Genomic DNA, 25,298 nt, shown 5'->3' on the forward strand with positions numbered 1-25,298 from the left:
AATGCCTTCTTTGACGGGGGAGGTAGCCGGGTTTGTCCTGAGTTGATGCTATGAAAACAATAAAAAATGTTTCAACAAAAAAAAAAAATCCTGTTAGATTCTCTCAGCACAGTTTGTTGTTGGAGGGCCTCTGCGAGAATAGCGTCCCTGTTAACGTAGGTGATAAGGAGTAGAAAAATCAACCTAGTGGGGGCTCCCGGTGGTGGCCAGGTGACCATGGATTGATGTGCCCTTTCAATGATGAAGCAGGGAGAAAGGAGCCCCTCTAGTATCCAGGAGTGAAACCAATGGGTGAAATACTGTTCCGTTTGATCACTCTCCAGCCCTTCTGGGACCCCTACCAGCCGGACATTGTTCCACCTGGAGCAGCCTTCAGCACCCTCTGTGCGTCTCTCAATTATAGCGCCACTGAACGTAGTCTTACGAGGTCATCTCTGAGGGATCTCAGTTAATTTTCTGCTAAGGAGACCCGTGCCTTCACCTCTGTCATGTGGTCAGTTACCTTCCGGAGGTCATGGCATAGGAGGGAGACCTCTGTCCCCACTCCATTAATGTGACTTTATAAAGCCGACCTCTATTCCTTTATGGCCTTCAATATGGCTTTGGCTGAATATACATCCTCTCTGGACGGGCTGAAGGTTACTGGTTTTGTATTTGTCTAGAGTTCTCTGTTGACCATCCTTTCACCATCTCTGCACAGGGCTCCACTCCCGGGGACCTCCAATCTCTGCTTCCCTGTTTGTAGGGCTCGGGCCACGGGCACCGTGGATCTCAATGCTCCTCCCTTGTGTTGTTCTTAAGGTCGGCACCAGCATGTGGAATCAGTGCCCTGTCCTGCTCCAGCAGCTCGGTGCCATGAAGTGGGGGGGGAGGGCACTTCATCTCTCAAGTCAAATGGGGGCACAATCCTCCCCCGCTCGCTTCTGCAGCCCCCTGCTCGGATCGCCCCCCCAACAGCTCCACAATGGGTTGACCTAGGATGTCTGCTGTTCCATTGGGCACCCTGGGCCTCCAGCCGGTTCGCTCCACCTCTGCAACTCCTGAGGGGCATGTGAACCCACTGGCACCTTGGGGCCTCCAACCATCCTCTTGGTCCACCGCTCCTCCCTGTGGCAGGTCTCTCGATGCAGGCCAGTCCTCTCACCCTCTGCGTCCTTCTCCACTCTCACACTCCAGGCCCTGGCTCAGGCGGATTTGCCAGGTCTGAGTCTCACTGCACTGGGCCCCCCTTTGACAAAAGGAAGGGGTGCGGTGCCAGAATGGCACTCTGCAGGGCCTCCCAGGCTACAGCAGCCTGCTGGGCACGTCGGCTGCTCTGTGGCTGCCTTTTACCCACCTGCTGGCCATCCCTCCACCAAGCAGGAAGAGGAAGGGGGGGGGGCAGATGGGTGCCTGCCACTTTCTGCATGCAAATGCACTAATGCCTTTTAGGTGTCGCTGAGTCAGCGCATGCGCTGCTCTTCGAGAAATTTAGTGTGTGGGTTTTCAAAGTGCTGCCACAGGCTTTTGGTGGCCTAGCGCTTGCGTTCACGCGAGCGTGCACGTGCACAGCTGCCATCTGGCTTTCTGTAATGGCTCATTAAGCCTTACAGCGTGTGAATCCCCTCCCCTACCCCCTCCATTCTCCCACCCCTCCTCGTCAGCTTCATTTTCCTTTCACTTTCGCGGCCGCGCGTCCGTGTCACTTTCAAGGCCGCGCGGCCATTGCTTGTTTCACGTGGCTCTATCCTTCTGATGTGGTAAATATGTTCACATCATGCCATTACTAGGGCGCAGCACCGGATCGTCAATTAAGAGCGCGGCGGCTGACTCGCTGGTTACAAACACGGTCTCTCGGTCATCATGAGATGTGTTAGTGTGTTTCCGTGTTACCGTGTCACCGTGCTTCATGTGTAGCCAGCGGCTGCACCCTCCCCTTGGCTCCCCATCAGGCTGGGGGCTGGTGAGCGCCGTCTTCCTTCCGGGGTAATGCCCGCCATCCGTCACTGTCCGCACTGCGCTCCTGTTTTCCCTTCAAGAGTGATGGCTCGGAGCCAGCCGCGCCCCGGCACCATCTGGTTGCACCGGTTCTATGAGAAAAAAGACACAGGCCAGGTGAGCGCCGTTTTCGGATGTCAAGCTATTAGGTATAAGTGCAGCATGTGACGCAGCCTGAAGGCGAGAAAGTCAGCGCCAGGAGTGTTGTTTCCCTTCAAACAAGGAAATTTACTTTCCTGCACACGCGATTCTACGATTTGCACAGCGCAACAGTGCCTCGTGCAGGTGCATGGCCCTCTAGCCGCCGCCCTCCATAATGTAATAAAGTATTGGTAACACCGACTCCTTATTGTTCTGTGCCCAGGGGTTGTGTTTCAGAACTGAGGTTGGGATTATTATAATGTCTGAACTCCATGGCACATGTACGGCAAAACATTGGCAGTGCATTGATCCTAAAATCTGCAGGTTGCATCAGAGGGTGCATACATGACAAATCAACGCTGGAGCAGATGCTCAGCTCACTACCCCTCCCCCTTACCGCCCCCTCCCTCACACCACCACAGACTATGTTCTAGTGTTTTTGAGTGTTAAATAAGCAGTCTAGCCAAAGGGTTTCCCAAATACATTTATACACTACACAACTCTGCCTACAATGAGTTTGGCATCTACTTTCAGCTTCACAGCTATCGCAATATTTTACTTGCCTTTGATCCCCCACCATCTTTTCTACTTGTCTCTGTTTTTTCAGAGAATTTCCACATCCAGGCAGTCCTTTCTGTTCCTACCGAGTCTACCATTAGTAGACCGATGTCTGCTCCTTTGTCCAGCATAAAGGTTTGGATGCAACAATGCTCCATTAATTCCCCTTCAGATGTTCTCTTATACACCTTACAGACTCCCTCCTCCAACAACACGCCACAAACCTTGTACCTCAGGATCACCCCATCTCTCCAGCAATTCAGGAAAGAACTTAAGACCTGGTTGTTCAAATAAGGAAACTACCACGCAGCAGCCAGCATCTCCAGTGCATTGAGACCCTCATGGGTGATTTGTCGCATTTTTTAAATGTTTCCTTGATTGATTGATTGACACAAATCTGAGTGCGTGCATATGTGTATTGACTCTACTTATGCTTTTATTTGACTTACTGTTTAGTGGTGATAAAATCAGTGGTCAAAGTTGGGAAAAACAAAGTAGGGGAACGGAGGGCAGAGAATCAGAGGGCGGGACTAGCCCGAGGATTGGCCCAGTGGGCGGAGTCAGAGGAGCTACCAGTAAGAGCAAAACATCCCATTTTTTAGTATTTGTTTGGCATTTCACTGAATAGTTACAACTTATTATGTTATTTAAATCAACCAATGGATACATGTGATTATTTAAGGTTTAATGCGACTTATTGACATTAAAATACATTCACAAACTGGGATATGTTTCCAATCACAGAATGTCCAAAATACACTTAAAAGTGGAATCACAAGCCATTTGTCTCTGAGCCATGCACTTTGTGTCATCTGCGTTCTCCTCCCTTTTTCCACAACAGCAGTTCAAACATGAATTGCAAAATATCTTAGTTTGCAAATCTTTGTCACATAATTATGGCTCTGCCATATTTGCCACATAATACATCATCTGCTGCATATTCTGACGATTTTAACTAAAAAATTGTAACTCAAACAGATCAAAAGTTACTAAAACAAGCATTGGCATAGCCAATAGGTCTCGCTTTTAGGACCTTATAAGTGTTTACCCATGCAACAGTTGATGTTGTTGCACCAAGGATATTGTGCTGCATAACTAAATACTTATAAGGTCCCAGAAGCGAGACCTATTGGCTATGCCAATGCTTGTTGAGATTGAGGCGGATGCTGCTGAAAGCACAGCCCGCCGCAATGTTAAAAATGCAGGATGCGCCCGCCAGTGTGGCGGGCTCATCCTAATTGGATTTGCGGGACCGCCGCACACATAGCAGGCGGTCCCATTTGCCGAAACGAAAGTCCGCCCGCCATCGTAATAGACCCCTTAATATTTTCCTGACAGTTTTCGTTTAGGCTCCAAGGAGTACCGAGTAGCTCTCCGGTTGTTTATGTGTACAGCACTAACACCTTTCCAGATAAGCCGTGCGTTACAAAAATGTAAATAAATAACTAACATAAAAGCGCTGCAAAAGGTATTTAGTCCGTCCAGAGCCTTGTGCATCCCTACGATGTATAGCCGGGTCCTTCCCAATGAGTAATATTAGAGTTTGCATAGTCCCCAATCTCAGAGACCTTGGGTTACTTTGTTTATGAGTTGAGTGAGTGCCTTGACAGACTCTTGCAGTCCACCTATACAATCCCCATTGGCACCATACGTAGCTGTATAGTTTTGGCATAATTTCAAGATGTAAAAAAGTTATCATGTATGCCTAATGGTGTTTTACTCATTTATTCCTATGACATTACAATATTGTTGTTTTTATATATGTGACTAAAATTGTATTGGTATTTCATAATAACATTAGTTTGAAACATCCAGTAGCTTTGAGTATGCTTGTTAATGTTCATGGTTCAAGCAGGCCCAGGAGCCATGTTGTTTGAGGTTGTACAACTGAACATTTCTGAGAATTGTAACCTTGTTTTCAACCTGCCATCGGGAAGCGTAATTTTAGGAAAAATAATGAGCTCAGTATTGTATTCATGATTAGAACATTGGAACGTTGGCAGCTCCATTGAAGACAATGGAGCGCTCCGGGCTAATAATGGCTGGTATAAGCCCGGAGCACCAACATTCCAATGCGTCTTTGTTCACAGCTCTGGCTGTGAACAAAGACTTCAGGGAGCCTGAGGGGATTTCAATCCCCTCGCGCTCCCTGAAGGGCTTTGTTTTGGTAGAACATTCTGCCCTCTAGTGGCAGAATGTTCTAATAGCCTTATAGCCCTTCGTAGCAGGGCTATACCGCTGTTAATGGCCCGCTGCTGTTGTTAAAGTCCCTCGCCTTCAGCTCGGGCCTTTAACGCTGCAGCGGGCCATTAACAGCCGGTATAGCCCGCTACGGCGGGCTATAAGGCTATAATATATTATCATCGAGGACATCTTGCGCTTCCTCGGGGACAAGTTCCTTCCACCTGCTCATTAAATGCATTTTTGCTGAAAGTGACACGTTTCTGTCAACTGATTAGGTTCAATAGCCCTGCAATGAGAAAAGCATATACATGCTGGTGTAATTGTTATGTATTTTAGCTTTATGTTCCATCTGACCTTTTTCTAGCGAGAGCGCTGGTCAATTCGAAAGACAATTGCTTTGACATTATTCTGCTGTGTTGCTTGCTATTTTGCCTTAAACCTTAGTTAAACTTTGGGCTTCCCGAAGCAATTTGCCTCAACACAAAGAAGGCAGGGCAGTACTGGACCGAGCTCCACGCGATGACCCCAGGCACCAGAGGTACAGAAGAAGTTTCTCCATGACATCTGGATTGGCGAATTGCCAAACTCTGGACCCAGAAAATTGGCTAAAACCATGACCGCAAACTCAACCAAAACTTTAAGTAAAGCCTAACTGCACTCACTGAGTGTTATTTGCCTTCTTGCATGGTTAACACTATTTTGTGGCTAATGTATTGTTTAAAAAGGGTGCGCACAGATGTTCTTTGGGTAGGGTACAACAGGAAATATGAAAGTAAAGTAAAGTGGTGGGGCAGGTTTGACTGGGGGGTATTCCAGAGAAAGAAAATGAGGAATGGTACAGAATGAGCGGGCTGTAGAAGTAGGGTGAGTAAGAAACTGGCTCTATATATACTGCACCAAAGTGAGGTACAGTGTGTATAGAGTCCAAGAGTCTCCAGAGGTGTGGCAGAGGTTAAAGTTAGATAGAACCTTACTCTCTAAAGTGGTAGTTTGGTCGAGCAGAAAAGCAGTTTCAGAGGGCAGTGTAAAGCATTTGATGTACACACTCAGTCAGCAAATGGTTTCACACACTCAACAACTGAACACTAGGCCAATTGTTTTGTATAAACAAATATACTGTTGTTTTATTTCTAGAACCAAGCAAGCCTGGTACAGGTAAGCATATAAATACTTTGCAGAAGTAATTGACTTGTTTGAACACAGTTCAGAATTGCAGTATAAGTGGTACTGGTTTTGATAACAGGTTTAAGAAAGCAGATTGCAACACATTGCAGGAATAGTACATTCAATTGAATGTGCTTTTTAAGTAGAATGCAGTTAATTACTTTTCAGATTACTTTTCTAACCACAGGACTGGATCCTAGATTCAGCCCTGGGACATTTCCTGAAAACAGGTGAGTAAATGCGTTTTGGTTAAAGGTATGATTTTTAAGGAATAATATTGTATTTCAAAAGTCGACACTTAGAAACTTTTTGAGAGAAAAAGTGTCAATGTTATCCTATGAGGAAAAATGAGTTATCGGTTTCAAGGTAAGTAATCGGTCTTTTGAGTTAGCGTTCTGGGGTTAGACTCAGGGGTCTCCCAGGGTCAGTGATGCACTGTTGTTTCACCCCCAGCGGCACTAGGGCAGCGGGGTGCAGAGTGTTGAGGCCCAATGTTATCCTACGGAGTATAGGGGGGCTCCGGTTGGTGGCTGCTGGCAAGCAGGCCACAGGGTTGTGGGAGCAAAGCTCCTAGGGTTAAGCTCAGGACACGTTGGGGACCAAGTTAGCACCACATGGACACCCTCAGCGGCGCTAGGGTAGCCGGGTGCAGGGTGCAGTTTTGAGGTTGGGTACCCTGTTGAATTCAATGGAGATTCTCCAGAACAAAGAAACACTGCAGGGCAGGCTCGGGGACGAAGATCTTCCAGGAGTGACCACCACTTCGAGGGGTAAGTTGGGATGTAGAGGGATGGTTAGGCACCACTGGGTTGGGTACACAAGGCCGTGGGGCGTCGGGTGCAGGGGTGCCTTTAGACGTCGGATTTTCTTACCCGCTCGGGTCACGGTAGGGGGGGGCTCCTGGATTGAGGCTGCAGGCGTCGTCTGGAGGCTTCAGGCAGGTCAGGGGTCGCCGGATCTTGGCTCAGGAGCGCCGGGGGACCTCCTCGTGGTGTTTGTTCACTCAAACACCGGCCGGGCTTGGCGGGTGCAGAGTGTGTTGGATTTGCGGTTTCTGGCTGGCACCAGAAGCTGCAGTTCAAACACGTCCGGTGTTCACGAGAGAAGCAGCTTGGAAAGTGAATGCAGGAAGGTCCTCCGGGGTTTTTGAGGTTGCCGGCCACTGGACACGCCGGGGTTTTGCAGGAGCAGGTTCGAGGGTAGACAGGCCTGTAGGGCTGGGGCCAAGTCAGTGGCGTCGTCCTGAAGAACCGGGATTTAAACCCAGCGGCGCAGGGGACACGCCCGAAGTCTTCGGGTTCACCTGTCTTAGAGTACAGAGACACGGGATACTTCTCGGTGACATCAAAGATCACATTTATTAGCTGCAGCCAGTAACAGAGGTCCTAGAAGTACAACACGGTGTATGTTCTCAGGAGACTGCTCAACATAATAGAGCGGAGCATCGTCTTTTATGCCAAAAACCACGTTCCTGGCTAGCATCAATTACTCACAAATTTGACCAATCATAGGATGATATTTACAGAGGCATCACATAACGACAAACCCACTTTCAGTTATCCAACCCATCGCCAATGACAAGGTAAAAATCCAGCATTCTTGTTCGAACAGGCCGGACGGGCACATCATAAAAGACCTCAATCCAAATCAATAATTAGGCCATAAGGCCATAAAAGGAAGGAGCAGAAACAGATGAGGAGAAAGATAGAGGGGTGTGTGCGTGTGCCATGGAATCAATAATGTCCTGCTCTTTGATCTCTATCTGACCAGCTGCTTAACAAGGTACTGGCTCAACAAGTTTAGCCTCGGGCAACAGGGTCAGTTGACTCAGGTCAAACAGGAGTCAACACAGACTCAAGCTAAGGTGTACGCGTCCTTAGAGGCTCTCTTGGCCACAGTCATCCTGTAGTCAATAACCTATGTGAGGGCAACCACAAAATGGCGGTTATGCACAAAATGAAACCCAAGGGTGCAGACTAGATCGTCAAATATACAGTGAATCCATCGGTGTAGCATGAAGAAAATGCTTACGCATACCGCACTTGTCAGTCGCGGTTCGCTGATACCAAAATCATCACGATACGACAACCTTCATTGAATGGGTTCAGAATTCACGGTACCACAGACCCTCCTTTTGCCCTTACATAGGCAATAACCTAAACTCACGTCAATCTGAGTCCAGGTCTATATTCATCAGATCATTGAGATGTTGCTGTAGCATCATCCTGGTACTTAGTAACTCTCTCTGGACAGGTCTCCTCGAACACGAGGTAGCAAAAAGGCCACAGATAGCAGGAGCACACTGTATACAAAGACAGAACAGGAAAAGGATAGCTAATACCATCCCAATGACCATCAGAATCTTCCATCCCCAGGTGGATAACAATCCCCAGAACCATCCCATTAACGACCAATCTCCTTCGTCCACATGTACGGACTCGGAGAGCTTATGTAGCTTGGAGATGGCTTGGAAAACTGTCGGAGCGTTGTCTGGAATGAAAACACAACAGCTTGATTGGATCAATTTACAGACCCCTCCTCTATCTGCAAGTATGACATCTAACGCAACTCTGTTCTGAAGAGTCATAAGGCGATCCGACTGGAGCTCAGCAGTCAAGTTACTAAGGGCGCCGGCAGTCTCGACTATGGTGGATTCAACTACTCTCGTCAATTGCCGTATGTTCCTTCTGTTAACCATAGGCCCCCAAAACGGCAGAAAACCCTTCGAGAAATCTCCCAATTCTTGTCCTGCGGTATCTTCCTTTCTGAAGACACCTCTAACGACTCTCATCTTGTGGTAATCTGCCGCAGCTGTAAATGTAGGGGGTAACAAGAACGAGACAAAACATGTGCCCGAGAAATCAGGGGGCAACCATGTATACGCTCTGTCATGGCAAATGAAGTAGGTACCCTTAGCTGCTAGAAACGGTGGGGAAGTCTCGGATGCAAAAACATATGTCTCAATGCAAACACTCTTCCCTAACTGTGCTCTAGGATTCTTGCCATTACCTTGCAGACAGTAGTGACCCTGATGGGGTACTATCCAAATCGGGGAGGATCTCTTCGCTCGCTGGTTCCCACTCAGACTAGTTCCATATCCAGTAACGTTCCATCCAATATATGCTAGCGTCTCATCTCTCGGGATAGTCTCATAAGAACCTATTCCTCTAATCATGTTGACTATTCCCTTGACCAGAGCACTATTCTTCGGATTATCCTTCACAGAACGTAGGGGGTTGACTTCACGGGCATAAATGAACATTGTTCTGTATGCCCACACAGAACCATTGTAGCTAAATGGCAGGACCAGGTAAGGAATACCTTTATCGGTAGTATGGGGCATAAGGCCACACACCCAACAATTAGTTGTGTTCACTACTAGCTGGTGTTGGTGCAGAAGCTGAACAAAGGAATTATTAGCGAATTCCATTCTCCTAATGGACTCATGTTCGGGCAGGGGGTGAAAAGAATGCGAAGAAACAGTAGGAGGAGGCATGGGTTGTGCAGTGGGCATGAATGTCACTTGAATAGAGAATGTCACATATCCAATTAAAAACATCATTAAACTAAACAGTATAAACAGACATAATATTAAAAAAAGTTTTCTACTCATTATTATACACATTTCGTTCTCGAAACTCATTCTTTTAGTAGGTCACTCCATCCCGAAAAACTCCATCCTCTAACCGTGCTGCGCGCGGCGGATGGGTGTTCCGTGCTAAGGAATGCGCCTGTTGGTCCAGGGAACGCCCTTAGACCAACCAGAACCGTCAACCTAACGTCTTCGGCTTGCACTCCAAGGACTTGGCACCGCGACCCTACAGCTGAACCCGGATGGTGGTTCGAAAAACAAAAATCAAAATAGTTTCTCGGAGGGGAGCTAACCTTAAAAAAATAGCAAAGAAGGAACTTAATTTGTTATTTGTCCCGCGACTCTTGGTCGCAAATTATAACGCTCTTTGCCAGGCAATGTCTGTTCTCGGAAAAGTAGCTCAGGTTTAACAGTGTTCAAACGGTTTGATGGAGGCACAGCTTCTTGAAGAAGATTATCGCTTTCTGGCTCAGTGTTTGTTCCAATCAAACGGGCATCGCTGAAAGGCAGAAAACGAGGCACGGTCTCAGTCTCAGAATCAGGAAGTCCTTTTTGGACCCACCGGTCATACGGCAGAGGCAAAGGGGCCCTCTTACAATGTACGCCGTGAATCCAGTTCTTTTTACTATGCACTCGTACCGCAGAACGGGTGGACAATAACACTAGGTACGGTCCTGTCCAGCGGGGCTGCTCGTTCTTGGTTCGCTGAAAATTCTTCACGAGCACCCACCCGCCAGGTTCAATGGTGTGCCCTGGATCTTCAGAAACCTGTGGCAAAGTATCATGAACCTGTTGATGCAGAACACGCAATTTAGCCGTCAATTCGTACAGGTAATCAAGCAATACAGGGTGTTCTATCTCACTAAATTTTGTCGGCCGCGGCACTCCTCAAATATTTGCTGGGCGACCAAACACAACCTCATAAAGACTCAGACCCATTCGCGAATGCACAGTCATTCTTGTGGACAGAAGGGCTAACGGCAAAGCATCAGGCCATTGTAGACCAGAGCTCGCTTGAATTTTGGCCAATTTCAATTTTAACGTGCCATTGTAGCACTAAACTAGACCAGCTGACTGGGAATGATTGGCAGCGTGGAACTTCTGCCGGATTCCTAACCCATCACACACTCTCTTTATCACTTGACCCACAAATTCGCTCCCATTGTCACTCCAGACAATTCTCGGCAACCCATACCTAGGGAAAAATTCCTTAATAAGGGCTTTAGCTGTGGACAAGGCAGTATTGTCCTTCAAAGGGTAGGCTTCCACCCATCTAGAAAAAGAGCAAACAACCACTAAGACATACTTCAGGTTGTTGCACCTCTCCATGTGGATGAAATCTAGCTGCAAAGCCTCAAACGGATACGTGGGAGGTGCAAAATGACCAGCTGGAGTTGGAGTTCCCTTACCAGGATTGTACATCAAACAAACCATACAGTTCTTGACCAAATTCTCTGCACACTTAGGAATTCCAGCATTTTGCCATACTGGGGCCAACAACTTACAAATTCCTTTCACGCTGATATGGGCCATTCCGTGTGCCATCGTAACCACTGGAAGTACATACACATCAGGCAACAACCATCGCTGATGCTCTGACAACTCAACCCAACAACCATTCGAGTCCAATTTACCCTTGCTTTCTCTCCATTCATTCAATTCTTTCTCTGTAGCTTCAGCTTGGATGGATTTCACACTCTCAATCGTATCTTCACACATACTTCTATCTGGAAGCCATCTTGCCGAACCCGCAACATACATTCGACTCATCACATCTCTCGCAGTCTTTTTCGCGACTTCATCTGCAAACGCATTACCACGACCAACATCATCCGTGTCTTTCTTATGCGCACTGCATTTCACGATCGCAACTTGCAACGGCAGAGTAAGAGATTCAAGAAGTTCATTCACCAATTGACCATGTTGGATCTTGGTCCCATGCGAAGTCAGAAACCCACGTTCTCTCCACAATCGTCCAAAGCTAAGAGCAACACTGAACGCATACTGGCTGTCAGTGTACACAGTCACTCTTTTCCCTTTCGACAACACACACGCTCTTGTCAATGCAATCAACTCTGCCGCTTGTGCTGAATTATGTGGGATACGAGCAGCTTCAACAATCACATGCAAAGTCGTAACCGCATATGCCGCAGTCGTATCACCATTCGGAAGCTTGAAGCACGAACCATCAACCCATAAAGTACCATCACATTCCGCAAGAGGAGTGTCCCTAAGGTCTATCCTCCCTTTCGTTTCTTCCTCAGTCCTAAGAAAACAATCATGCTGTTCGGTATCATCTGTCTCAGTTGAGATCGGCAACAACGTGGCTGGGTTCAACGTGTTGCATCTCTTTATATGTACATGACTTGCTAACAAGGTCAATTCGTAACCTGACAACCGAGCACTAGTTAAGTGCTGTGTCTTGGTACGGTTCAACAAGGTATCCACTGCATGTGGAACCATCACAATCAGTGTATTGTCCATCACCAAACCGGCAGACTGTCGGATTGAAACAGTTGTTTGTAGCTCTCAAACAACTCGGCAACGCTCTAGCTACCGGATCCAAAGTCGACGAAAAATAAGCACATGGACGTTGCTTATCGCCAAACCGTTGAGTCAAAACTGACAATGCACATCCCTCTCTCTCGTGGACATACAATGTGAAGGGTTTACTGTAATCAGGAGTACCCAACACAGGAGCCGAACACAGCGCATCACGCAATTCTGAAAAACTCTTCTGACATTCGTCAGTCCAAGGAATAGGATTCGGAGTATCCTTAACAGTAAGAGCTATCAAAGGTTTTGCAAGCAACAAAAAATTAGCAATCCACTGTCTACAGTACGATGTAATACCTAGAAATGCATGCACTTCTCTCTGTGTCGTAGGCACACTCATTTTCGCAATCGCTTGAATTCTTTCTGGGGTCAATCTTCTTCCCTCCTTCGATAAAAGGTGACCTAAGTAGGTAACTTCTTGTCGGCAATACTGCAACTTTGAAAGAGAAACCTTATGACGGAAATCAGACAAGTGACGTAACAATGACAGAGTAGCCTCTCTACAAGTCTCTTCATTGTCAGCAGCAACTAATAGATCATCAACATACTGAAGGGCAGCACCATCAGGTAAAACCAACAAATCAAGTTGCGTCTTCAAGGCTTGACTATAGATCGATGGACTCTCACAATAGCCTTGAGGAGTGCGTTTAAACCGGAAACTTCGGCCTCCTAAAGAGAAGCCACGGCAATTGGGATGCTGAAGAAAGCATTCTTCAGATCGATCACCGAAAACCACGTGGCTGTGGCCGGAATCAAAGTCAGTAAAGCGGTGATATCAGGCACAACAGGGAATTGTGGAACAACGATCTTATTCACCTCGCGAAGATCGATCACAAACCTATATACAGGAGGTTGTGAAGAATCGTTTCTTTTCAGAACAGGCAACACCGGACTATTGCACACATTACCTCTCGTTTCCTCAATCACACCTTTCTCAATCAGATCAGAGATGATCGCCAAGAGTGCTCTTTCACCATCACTTGAGATACGATACTGTGGAATGCGTGGCTATCTAGCATTCGCCTTCAATGTCACAACATATGGCGGAATCTCCAAAAGACCCACATCATTAGGACCAGTAGCCCAAAGAGAATCAGGAAGAGAAGACAATTCAGCTGGAAGTTGGTCTTTAGCCAAATACATCGGAGAGATCACTCTCTTTCCCAATGTAAGCTGTACTCCTGAAGGAGAACAATAAAGCGTCGCATACAATCTCTTCAACAAGTCCAATCCCAACAAGTTCTCACCACAACCTGTCGTCAGAATGAGGGGTGCTTCGAATTCACAAGGTCCGACAGAAAGAGACAAAGGACTAGAAATCGGATTTCTAACCGGGGCGCCAGAAAAACCTACTGAAACATTCGTTGAGCTAGACAAAGGTGCACCAGGGAGTTTAGAGGGCATGATAGAACTCTTCGCAGCACCAGTATCCAACAGAAAAGGCTCTGACACACCTGATGCAATCACTTCAACATAAGGTCCACTCTGATCTACTGGAACTGAAACGACTCCCTCTCTTTGTCTGTGGCTGTCCTAGCAATCGTTCCCTTCCATATTCTCACCTTCAACGTAATAATCATCCGCATAGTACTGAGCCGTCCTACCATACGCACCATTCTGTTGATCAAAACAATTCATCGAATTCTGCGGAGGCAAGGAACGCGCAATCTGAGACATACCACGTCCTCGACCTCGCGGAGCTTGTTGAACACCTCGACCTCTCATACCAGAAACACCATTCGTGCGCTGTAATAAAGTCGGGCAACTATTCTTGAAGTGACCCTCTTCTTTGCAATACGCACACTGATTAGGACCTACAGAAAAACGCTGTTGAGAAGACTCGAACCTTTGCGAGTTTCTCTGATATTGTTGGGGTTGCTGATAATCACGCTGGGTGTTGCGAGGCGGGTATGCTTGCTGCAAAAGAACCTTAGTCTTCAGTTCTTTAGTCTTTTTATCCGCTTTCTCTATCTCATCCTTATTTCTATTCTCATAGTACTGGGCAGTAGCCAATATCTGTGCTGACGAAGAAACAGCCCAGGCACTTTCAGAATCCTTCAACCTATTGCACAACTCGGGAAGCAAATTATGCACAAACTTGTCAACGAACAACCTTTGACCACCTTCTGTACTCATGTCTTGACCACTGCGGTCTGCAAATGTCTCTTCAAATCGAGTGAAAAAGTCGGACACAGTTTTGTCTTTCTTCTGCTTGCATGCAGACAACTTGTCACAATTGACACGCATAGCAGGCATCAAAGTCTTCATATACTCAATAATTCTACCAGGGAGATCAGCAATCACATTCTCGGGTTTAGCACCACCTATTTGTCTTTCATCTGCAGTTCTAAGGTTATTCCATGTATCACCTAATTCCTGCGCATGATCCGTATGACGAATCTTACTCCATATAGGCTGTGGAACAACATTCCCAAATAACATATCTATATCAGCCAAATTCATAATACATGAACCCGCAGTGTGAGATAGCTCCTTATAAAACCCCGCAGGAATTTTACGTGGATCAGGCAGAGTCTGCTTTAGAGCTAGGACTTCGGCACGTTTCCATGGAACATGTACCCAAACGCGCTGGAAATGTGCCAGAACAGGTGGATTAGCATTCGCATCACCAGGTCTCCAAACGGGAGGAACCTCACGCATCGGGTATTGACGTACCTTTCTCCTAACTGAAGAATCAGGCTCAAATAATGACCTAGAAGGAAACTCACTCCTAAACGACAACAATGTCGCGACTGCTCTTTCAACATCAAGACCCACTATAGTTCCTTTCGCAAACTCGGACCGCACACGGAACAACTCAGGCGGAGTCTGCCCTACCTCGCTATCTTCCAACTGTTCACGAAGGAAAGAACACATCACATCAAATACGAATCTCTGTTTCGGTGCTTCCCATTGATGGAAAACATCCATAACACCCTCAAGATCATAGTGCGAAGGAAAGGTAACCCATTTACGCGCCAAGTGATCTAACACTGTCCGTTCACCAGGACCAGGCAATTGACTACGCAATTGCTTACGCTCTACAACAGGAGACATACCCAATGAACCCATTAGAGGAGTAAAAAGACTAGCAACCACATCAGTCATCCTCCGTCGAGCAGAAGGAGAAGGTGACAAAAGAACAGGAGACAAAGCAGAATGAGAAGGAACCGAAGTCGGAACAGTGACAGAGGGAACAGACAACACAGGTATAGGAGTAGCAGACGAAGGAGGTAGCAAAGACGGCGGCCCTTGAGAAGGCTGCGCCGAGGCAGTAGTAGCCAGTAGAGGGAGAGCTGGCTGTTGAGGAACCACTGGAGGTAAAACAACCGGGGGTTGCGCAACTACAAGTGGCGGAGGTGCGGTAGCACTCTGAGCATAAGGGGGTGGTGAACTTAATAGATGCGACATTAAAGGATCTTTCGCAAGATCTTTCTTTTCTTCTTGCTGTTGAGGCGGCAAAGCTGGATAACATTTGTCTACCGCTAATTTACGTTGCCTAAACATCTGTTCGCTTTCTTGCTCTTCCTCATTATCCTTAAACTGTATAGCAGCCTGCACCATCGACATACCTCGTGCACGCTTATTTCGTTTCGCTAACTTAATTTACTTTTGTTTGGCTTCCTTTCGCCAAAGGCGGAAAGAGTCAAACATTGCCGGCCGGGCTTTCTTTTTGAAGAGTCTGACTTCCAAATTATCTAAAATTTCTGTGTCGTAACTACCATATTGGGGCCACTTTAGGACACCATCCTTCCTAGTATACCTAATCCATACATCATTATACGTGATGGGGCCCATGCCGTGTTTTAAATAGAGCTCATAGGTCGGAGTTCCAATCGGAGGCACCGGACACGAGTCCTCCAATCGGGAATCCCTATTACAACCATAACAAAATATCTTTCCAAGTCTGCTAAGACCAGGCATCTTCGCTCACTAGTCTAGCTTCAAACTTCAAGGGAATATCAAAACGATAGCCTCATGAATACACGAGTCCCTTGGCTTTGGGGCCTGCAGGTACCAAATCAAAGCGATCTCGAAGGATACCAAAACAAACTAAGGACTGGGAGACGCTCCACTCATACTTAACTGAAATATCGATGACGTCGCCAGAAGACCCGTCTATCGTCTCGCTTTACAAGTCATCAAAGGCTCCAAGACAGGGGGACAGTCAGGGCAGCAGTCCTTCGTAGCCGTCGGAATGCGGGGAACTTCGCAGCAAAGACTTTCGGACCACAACGACATACGACAGGCTCCTGCCCCCCTCCAGTGGGAGGGGGGCAGGAGCCTGTCCCTGGTTGGCTGGGTCCCCCCATCCTCAAGATGGCGGGGACTCGAGGTTGTGCTTCACCTCGCCTCCCCCATCTTAGGGGTGGAGTTGGCAGAGGTGGGCACACCTCTCTTTCTTACTTGTTTTTCCCGCTGGTTCTCCTGCCCAAAGTGGGGGGTAGAACCAGTGGGGACCAGTTGCTGAAAGCAGCAAATGGTCTGGAGAGGCTCACAAAGGCGGCATGCCTTTGAAGCTTCTCCTTCGTGAACCCTGCCTTTCCTGGGCGAGGAGGCTTGGCACCTCGTCCCATGATGTGCATTGTTTCAGGCCCCAGAGAGCAGCAGGCTCTCGACCCAGGGGTCCAGAAACAAGTCTGGTGGTGGCAGCCTGCGCAGCCACTCAGTCAGGTCACTGGTAGTTGGTCGTTTTTCAGGGGGCATCTCTAAGATGCCCTCTGTGGTGCATTTTACATTAAATCCCACACTGGCATCAGTGTGGGTTTAATGTGCTGAGAAGTTTGATACCAAACTTACCAGTCTTCAGTGTAGCCATTATGGTGCTGTGGAGTTCGTAATGACAACCACCCAGCACCATATACTCTTAATGGCAGCACTACACTTACAGGGCCCAGGAATGGACCTGGGTACTGTAGGGGTACAGGGCTCATGCACCTGTACCCTCACCACTGGCATAGGGCACCAAGCTAGAGGGGTGACTGATGTATGCCAGGGCAGTGGTTTGTGGGCATGGCACACAGGGATGTGTGCCATATTGTCTCTTTGTTTTGTTCTGCACCCAGACACTCAGCCTGAAAAGGCAGTGTGTGTGTGTGTCAGGGTACAGGGCCTCTAAGGGTGGCACAATAAGTGCTGCAGCCCTTAGGGACCTTCTCTGGTCACAGTGCCCTGGGTACCTATGGTACCATTTACCAGGGACTGACATGTGGCCAGCGATGCCAATTGGGTTTAGGCTTCAATGCCGTTTTAGGGAAGGAACACAGGCCCTGGGTACCTGATTGGCAGGAGCCCAGGGCACACTCAGTTAAAGTACATCAGCAAGTCAGCAAAAAGTGGGGGCATACCATGCAAGAAAGAGGGCACTTTCTCACACAACCCCCCCACCCCCCAAACGAAAGATGATGAGACGAACCTTGCCCTAGAGAGTCTTCATTGTCTAAGTGGAAGAACCTGGAAAGTCCATCTGCATTGGCATGGGCAGTCCCAGGTCTGTGTTCCACTTCAAAGTCCATTCCCTGTAGGGAGATGGTCCACCTCAACAGTTTAGGATTTTCTCCTTTCATTTGCATTAGCCATCTGAGAGTTCTGTGGTCAGTTTGAACCAGGAAGTAATTACCAAACAAGTATAGCCTCAACTTCTTCAGGGACAAAACCACAGAAAAGTCCTCCCTCTCAATGTCACTCCAACGCTGCTCCCTGGGGAGAAGCCTTCTGCTTATAAAAGCAACAGGTTGGTCTTGGCCTTCATCATTGGTCTGGGATAGGACCACTCCTATCCCTAGCTCAGAGGCATCAGTCTGCACTATGAACTGCTTGGCATAATCTGGAGCTTTTAGAATTGGTGCTGACCACATTGCTTCTTTCAGGGTGTCAAAAGCCTTTTGGCAACTAATTGTCCAGTTAACCTTCTTGGGCATTTTCTTGGAGGTGAGTTCTGTGAGGGGAGTCACAATGGACCCATATCCCTTCACAAACCTCCTGTAGTACCCAGTCAAGCCAAGGCATGCCCTGACTTGGGTCTGGGTTGTAGGAACTGCCCAGTCCAGGATGGCCTGGATCTTGGGCTGTAAGGGCTGTACCTGGCCTCCACCAACAAGGTGGCCCAAGTGCACCACTGCGCTCTGCCCTATCTGGCATTTGGATGCCTTGATAGTTAAGCCTGCAGTTTGCAGGGCTTTTAAAAGCTTCCCAAGGTGGATCAGGTGATCCTGCCAGGTGGAACTAAAGACAGCAATATCATCAAGATTAGCTGCACTAAAGGACTCCAACCCAGCAAGGACCTAATTCGCCAACCTCCAGAAGGTGGCAGGGGCATTCTTTAGACCAAAGGGCATAACAGTGAACTGATAGTGCCCATCAGGTGTGGTGAATGCTGTTTTCTCTTTTGCTCCTGGGGCCATTCCAATCTGCCAGTACCCTGCAGTTAAGTCAAAGGTACTGAGAAATTTGGCTGCCCCTAATTTGTCTATCAACTCAACTGCTCTTGGAATGGGGTGAGCATCTGTCTTGGTGACAGAGTTGAGCCCTCTATAGTCCACACAGAACCTCATTTCTCTCTTTCCACCCTGTGGAGGAGGTTTGGGGACTAGAACCACTGGGCTGGCCCAGGGGCTCTCAGAGGGTTCAATAACCACTAACTCCAGCATCTTGCTGACTTCAGCTCTGATGCTTTTGTTGACTTGGTCTGACTGTCGATAGATCTTGTTTTAGACAGGTGCACTGTCACCAGTGTCCACATCGTGGGTACACCAATTGGTCAGACCAGGGGCCAGGGAAAAGAGCCCAGCATACTGTTGTAAGACTTGTTTGCAGCCAGTCTGCTGTTGGGCAGAGAGGGTGTCTGAAAAGACAACTCCATCTACTGACCCATCTTTTGGGCTGTAAGAGAGGAGATCAGGGAGAGGTTCACTCTCTGCTTCCTGTTCCTCATCAGTCGCCATCAGCATGGTGATGTCAGCCGTCATTGTAGAGCTTGACGCGGTTCACAACCCTTTTGGGTATCCTGCTTGTGCCCAGGTCAACTAAGTAGGTGACCTCACTCTTTTTCTCTAGAATAGGGTAAGGACCACTCCATCTATCTTGGAGGGCCCACTGGCTCCAAAACCCACACTTGTTGCCCAGGTTGAAATTCAGCCAGTGCAGCTTTTTGGTCATACCAGTGCTTCTGAAGTTCCTGGCTGGCCTCAAAATTCTTGGATGCCTTTTCCATGTACTCAGCCATTCTGGACCTTAGGTCAAGCACATAGTCCACAATATCTTGTTTGGGTTCTTGAAGAGGCCTCTCCCAGCCCTCCTTTACAAGACAAAGTGGTCCCCTCACAGGATGGCCAAACAGAAGTTCAAAGGGTGAGAAACCTACTCCCTTCTGTGGCACTTCTCTGTAAGCGAAAAGCAGACATGGTAAGGGGACATCCCATCTCTTTTTGAGTTTCTCAGGAAGCCGCATAATCATGCTTTTCAATGTCTTGTTAAATCTCTCAACAAGGCCATTTGTTTGTGGATGATAGGGTGTAGTAAACTTGTACCACACGCCACATTCCTTCCACATGTGTTTCAGGTAAGCAGACATAAAGTTAGAACCTCTGTCTGAAACCACCTCCTTAGGAAACCCTACTCTGGTGAAGACACTAATGAGGGCCTTGGCTACTGCAGGAGCTGTAGTAGTCCTAAATGGGATTGTTTCAGGGTATCTAGTAGCATGATCCACTACCACTAGTATTAATTTGTTCCCTGAGGCTGTGTGAGGTTCAAGTGGACCCACTATGTCCACACCTACCATTTCAAAGGGAACCCCCACCACAGGCAGTGGTATCAGGGGGGCCTTTGGGTGGCCACCTGTCTTGCCACTGGCTTGACAGGTAACACAGGAGCTCACAAACTCCTTCACCTTTTGGTGCATCTGGGGCCAGTAAAAGTGGCTAACTAGCCTTTCCCAAGTTTTGGTTTGGCCCAGATATCCAGCTAGGGGGATGTCATGAGCTAAAGTTAGGAGGAACTCCCTGTACTTCTGTGGCACTACCACTCTCCTGGTGGCTCCAGGATTGGGGTTTCTTGCCTCAGTGTACAGTAATCCCTCTTCCCAATATACTCTGTGGGTACCACTGACATCTCCCTTTGCTTCTGAAACAGCTTGCTGCCTCAGGCTTTCAAGAGTGGGACAGTCTTGCTGACCCTGGCACAGCTCTTCCCTAGAGGGTCCCCCTGGGCCCAAGAGTTCAACCTGGAAAGGGTCAAGCTCCATAGGCTCAGTTCCCTCTGGGGTATCCAAGTCCTCTCCCTGGGGAGAGGGGTCCTGATCTGGTTGCTGAACAGAAGCTGGTTTCCCAGTCTTCTTACCTTTTCTCTTGTTTGGTTGATCCATTCTTTCAGGCTCCAACACTTTTTCACCCTGTCTTTTGCTCTGTGCTCTTGTTTTTACACACACCAATTCAGGGATATCCAGCATTGCTGCGTGGGTATTAAGTTCAACCTCAGCCCAGGCTGAGGTTTCCAGGTCATTGCCAAGCAGACATGCAGCTGGTAGCTTTGGAGATACCACTACCTGTTTTAGGCCAGTAAACCCCCCCCCCCCAGTCTAATGTCACCATGGCCATTGCATGATTAGTGGTAACACTGTCAGCATTGGTGACTGGGTAAGTACGCCCAATCAAATATTGCTCAGCGGAAACCAGTGTATCTTTCACCATGGTGACACTGGCACCTGTATCCCTCAGAGCCTCTATCCTAGTTCCATTGATCCAAGGGTATTGTAAGCATTTCTTTAAGTTGGGTGACCACACAGCTACAGTGGCAAACTCAACTTCCCCCTCTGAAACTAGAACTGCTTCGATGTGCATCCTGATTTGCTCTGGGCACACTGTTGATCCCATCGGTAGAAGTACCACCCCAGCAGTAGTTGTATTTGTTGAACTGGGGGCCTTGTTGTGAGGGCAAGACTTGTCTACAGTTAAGTGTCCCAACTTCTTACAGTTGTTACACCAGGCCTTTGTGGGATCAAAGTTCTTCCCCCTATAGGACTGTGGCACATAGGGGTAGTTTGGGACCCACCCCCCTGTACAGGTTTTTGGGGTCCTTTGGAAGACTCAGACGTTTTATCTTGGGGATTCTCACCACCTTTCCCCTGGGGAGGTTTTGTAACCACCTTCTTCTGGTCACCCCCAGTGGTTGTCCTTGTCACCCTAGTCTTGACACAGTGGTCTGCCTTCTTTCCCAATTCTTGGGGAGAAATTAGACCTAGGTCTTCCAAATGCTGATGTAACTTTTCATTTGTGCAATTACTCAATATATGTTCCTTCATAAACAAATTGTAAAGTCCAGTAAAGTCATGCACATTGTGTCCAGTTAACCAACCACCCAGTGTCTTTACTGAGTAGTCTACAAAATCAATCCAGGACTGGTTCTGGGTTTTGTGAGCCCCCCTGAATCTAATTCTGTACTCCTCAGTGGTGAGTCCAAATCCCTCAATCAGAGATTTTACTTCATGAGATCATAGGACCCTGCATCTGGCCCAGAGAGGGTCAGAAGCCTGTCTCTGCAGCTACCAGAGAACAGTTCCCACAGGAGTGCTCCCCAGAGAGTTTTTTACACCTTCCTCATTTCACAAGCCCTCTCAAAGGCTGTGAACCATTTTGTGATGTCATCACCCTCCTCAAATTTAGGGACAATCCCTTTGGGGATTTTAGGATCAGAAGATTCCTCCCTCTCCTTGTTTTTAGTATTGCTGCCACCATAGATGGGTACTAACCCCATCTCCTTTCTTTATTTTTCTAGAGCCAGGAGTCTGGACTCTAGATCCAATCTTTTGGCCAGCCTTGCTAAAGGCTGTCCTCCTCCTTGAGGCTGTCCTCAATTCCCTCACTGGTACCTGTACCACCTGTGTGGCCTCTAGGTCCCCAGGGGTTGATTCTTAGGGTTAAGGGTCAGGGTACCCTTTCCTCCGTAGGTATTATTGGGGGTGGGCTACCAGCCCTGTCCTCCTCATCCCTGTCGTCATCTGACTGGTCATTACCATTCTCAGATGGGTGGGCCTGTGCATACTCAGCCAGGAGCTCCTGGAGCCCTTGTTTGGTTGGATGCAGGCCTATTGGTATCTTTTTAATTTTACATAAGGACCTTATTTCCTTGAAAGACAAGTGAAGGTAAGGGGTGAGGTCGAGTTCCTCAACCATGTCCTGTATGATATCTTGGTCAGCTTCACTAATAGCAGGGTTCTGTTTTTGAGACACTCTAACAAAAACGGTCTAACCCCTCTACCCTTGACTATAGTAACTTTTATTTTCTAAAATTCTAAAGGGACTTAAGCAAGGCCCTAACAAGATTTTTAGTAGTTTGGGGGGAAAAATGCCAATTTGAAAAAATCAGAATTCTAAAGGCAATTTAAGAGTTCTGTCGTGTGATCAGATGGTAACCAAGTAGTCCAACAAATGCAAGTTTGTATCCCACCGCTGATCCACCAATGTAAGAAACTGGCTCTATATATACTGCACTAAAGTGAGGTTCAGTGTGTATAGAGTCCAAGAGTCTCCAGAGGTTTGGCAGAGGTTAAAGTTAGATAGAACCTTACTCTCTAAAGTGGTAGCTTGGTCGAGCAGTAAGGCAGTATCAGAGAACAGTGTAAAGCATTTGATGGTCACACTCAGTCAGCAAATGGTCTCACACACAAAAGAACTGAACTCTAGGCCAATTGTTTTGTATAAAAAAATATACTGTTTTATTTCTAGAACCAAGCAAGCCTGGTACAGGTAAGCATATAAATACTTTGCAGAAGTAATTGACTTGTTTGAACACAGTTCAGAATTGCAGTATAACTGGTACTGGTTTTGATTACAGGTTTAAGAAAGCAGATTGCAACACATTGCAGGTATAGTACATTCAATTGAATGGGCTTTTTAAGTAAAATGCAGTTGATTACTTTTCAGATTACTTTTCTAACCACAGGACTGGATCCTAGATTCAGCCCTGGGACATTTCCTGAAAATAGGTGACTAAATGCGTTTTGGTTAAAGGTAGGATTTTTAAGGAATATTATTGTATTTCAAAAGTTGACACTAAAACTTTTTCACATGAAATCACCAATGTCATCCTATGGGAGGAAATTCACTTAGCAGGTAAGTTAGGTTATCGTTACTTTTTCTTACTCAGTGCTGGATCCTGGATTCAGCACTGGGACATTTCCTAAAAACAGTTGAGAAAATGCGTTTTGGTTAATCGACTGATTTTTAAGGAACATTTGCAGTTCTCAAAAGTGTACACTTAGAAACTTTTTGAGAGAAAAAGTGTCAATGTTATCCTATGAGGAAAATGAGTTATCAGTTTCAAGGTAAGTAATCAGTCTATTGAGTTAGGGTTCTGGGGTTAGACTCAGGGGTCTCCCAGGGTCAGTGATGCACTGTTGTTTCACCCCCAGCGGCACTAGTGCGGCCGGGTGCAGAGTGTTGAGGCCCAATGTTATCCTATGGTGGATAGGGGGGCTCTGGTTGGTGGCTGCTGGCAAGTAGGCCACAGGGTTGTGGGAGCAAAGCTCCTAGGGTTAAGCTCAGGGCATGTTGAGGACCAAGTTAGCACCAAAGGGACACCCTCAGCGGCGCTAGGGCAGCCGGGTGCAGGGTCCTGTTTTGAGGTCGGGTGCCCTGTTGAATTTAATGGAGATTCTCCAGAACAAAGAAACACTGCAGGCTCGGGGACGAAGATCTTCCAGGAGTGACCACCACTTCGAGGGGTAAGTTGGGATGTTGAAGGATGGTTAGGCACCACTGGGTTGGGCACACAAGGCCGTGGGGCGTCGGGTGCAGGGGTCCTTTTAGACGTCGGACTTTCTTACCCGCTCTGTTCGTGGTAGCGGGGGTCTCCTGGATTGAGGCTGCAGGCGTCGTCTGGAGGCTTCAGGCAGGTCAGGGGTCACCGGATCTTGGGTCAGGATCGCCGGGGGGACCTCCTCGTGGTGTTTGTTCACTCAAACACAGGCCGGGCTCGGCGGGTGCAGAGTGTGCTGGGTTCGTGGTTTCTGGCTGGTACCAGAAGCTGCAGTTCAAACGCGTCCGGTGTTCACGGGAGAAGCAGCTTGGAAAGTGAATACAGGCAGGTCCTCTGGGGTTTTTGAGGTTGCTGTCCGCTGGACATGCCAGGGTTTTTCAGGAGCACGTTCAAGGGTAGACAGGCCTGTAGGGCTGGGGCCAAGTCAGTGGGCGTCGTCCTCCTGTTAGCTCTGCACGGCTTCTCGTCCTTCTTCTTTTCTTGTCGTTGCTGGATCTGAGGAAGGAAGGTTCAGGGTGCCCCTAAATACTAAATTTAGGGGTGTTACAGGTAGGTAAAGGGCAGGCACCAATGGGTCCCTTTCCTGGGGTGGGTACACCCCCTATTCTGCCACTCTCCAGTGGGAGGGGGGCAGGAGCCTGTCCCTGGTTGGCTGGGTCTCCCCATCCTCAAGATGGCAGGGACTCGAGGTTGTGCTTCACCTCGCCTCCCCCACCTTAGGGGTGGAGTTGGCAGAGGTGGGCACACCTCTCTTCCTCACTTGTGTTTCCCGCCGGTTCTCCTGCCCAAAGTGGGGGGTAGAACCAGTGGGGACCAGTTGCTGAAAGCAGCAAATGGTCTGGACAGGCTCACAAAGACGACATGCCTTTGAAGCTTCTCCTTCGTGAATCCTGGGGAAGGAGGCTTGGCACCTCGTCCCAGGATGTGCATTGTTTCAGGCCCCAGAGAGCAGCAGGCTCTCGGCCCAGGGGTCCAGAAACATGTCTGGTGGTGGCAGCCTGCGCAGCCACTCAGTCAGGTCACTGGTAGGTGGTCGTTTTTCAGGCTGCATCTCTAAGATGCCCTCTATGGTGCATTTTACATTAAATCCCACACTGGCATCAGTGTGGGTTTAATGTGCTGAGAAGTTTGATACCAAACTTCCCAGTCTTCAGTGCAGCCATTATGGTGCTGTGGAGTTCGTAATGACAACCTCCCAGCACCATATACTCTTAATGGCAGCACTGCACTTACAGGGCCCAGGAATGGACCTGGGTACTGTAAGGGTACAGGGCTCATGCACCCGTACCCTCACCACTGGCATAGGGCACCCAGCTAGAGGGGTGACTGATGTATGCCAGGGCAGTGGTTTGTGGGCATGGCACACAGA

The sequence above is a fragment of the Triturus cristatus genome, chromosome 3_2 (assembly GCF_964204655.1).
Source record: "Triturus cristatus chromosome 3_2, aTriCri1.1, whole genome shotgun sequence".
Lineage (NCBI taxonomy): Eukaryota > Metazoa > Chordata > Amphibia > Caudata > Salamandridae > Triturus > Triturus cristatus.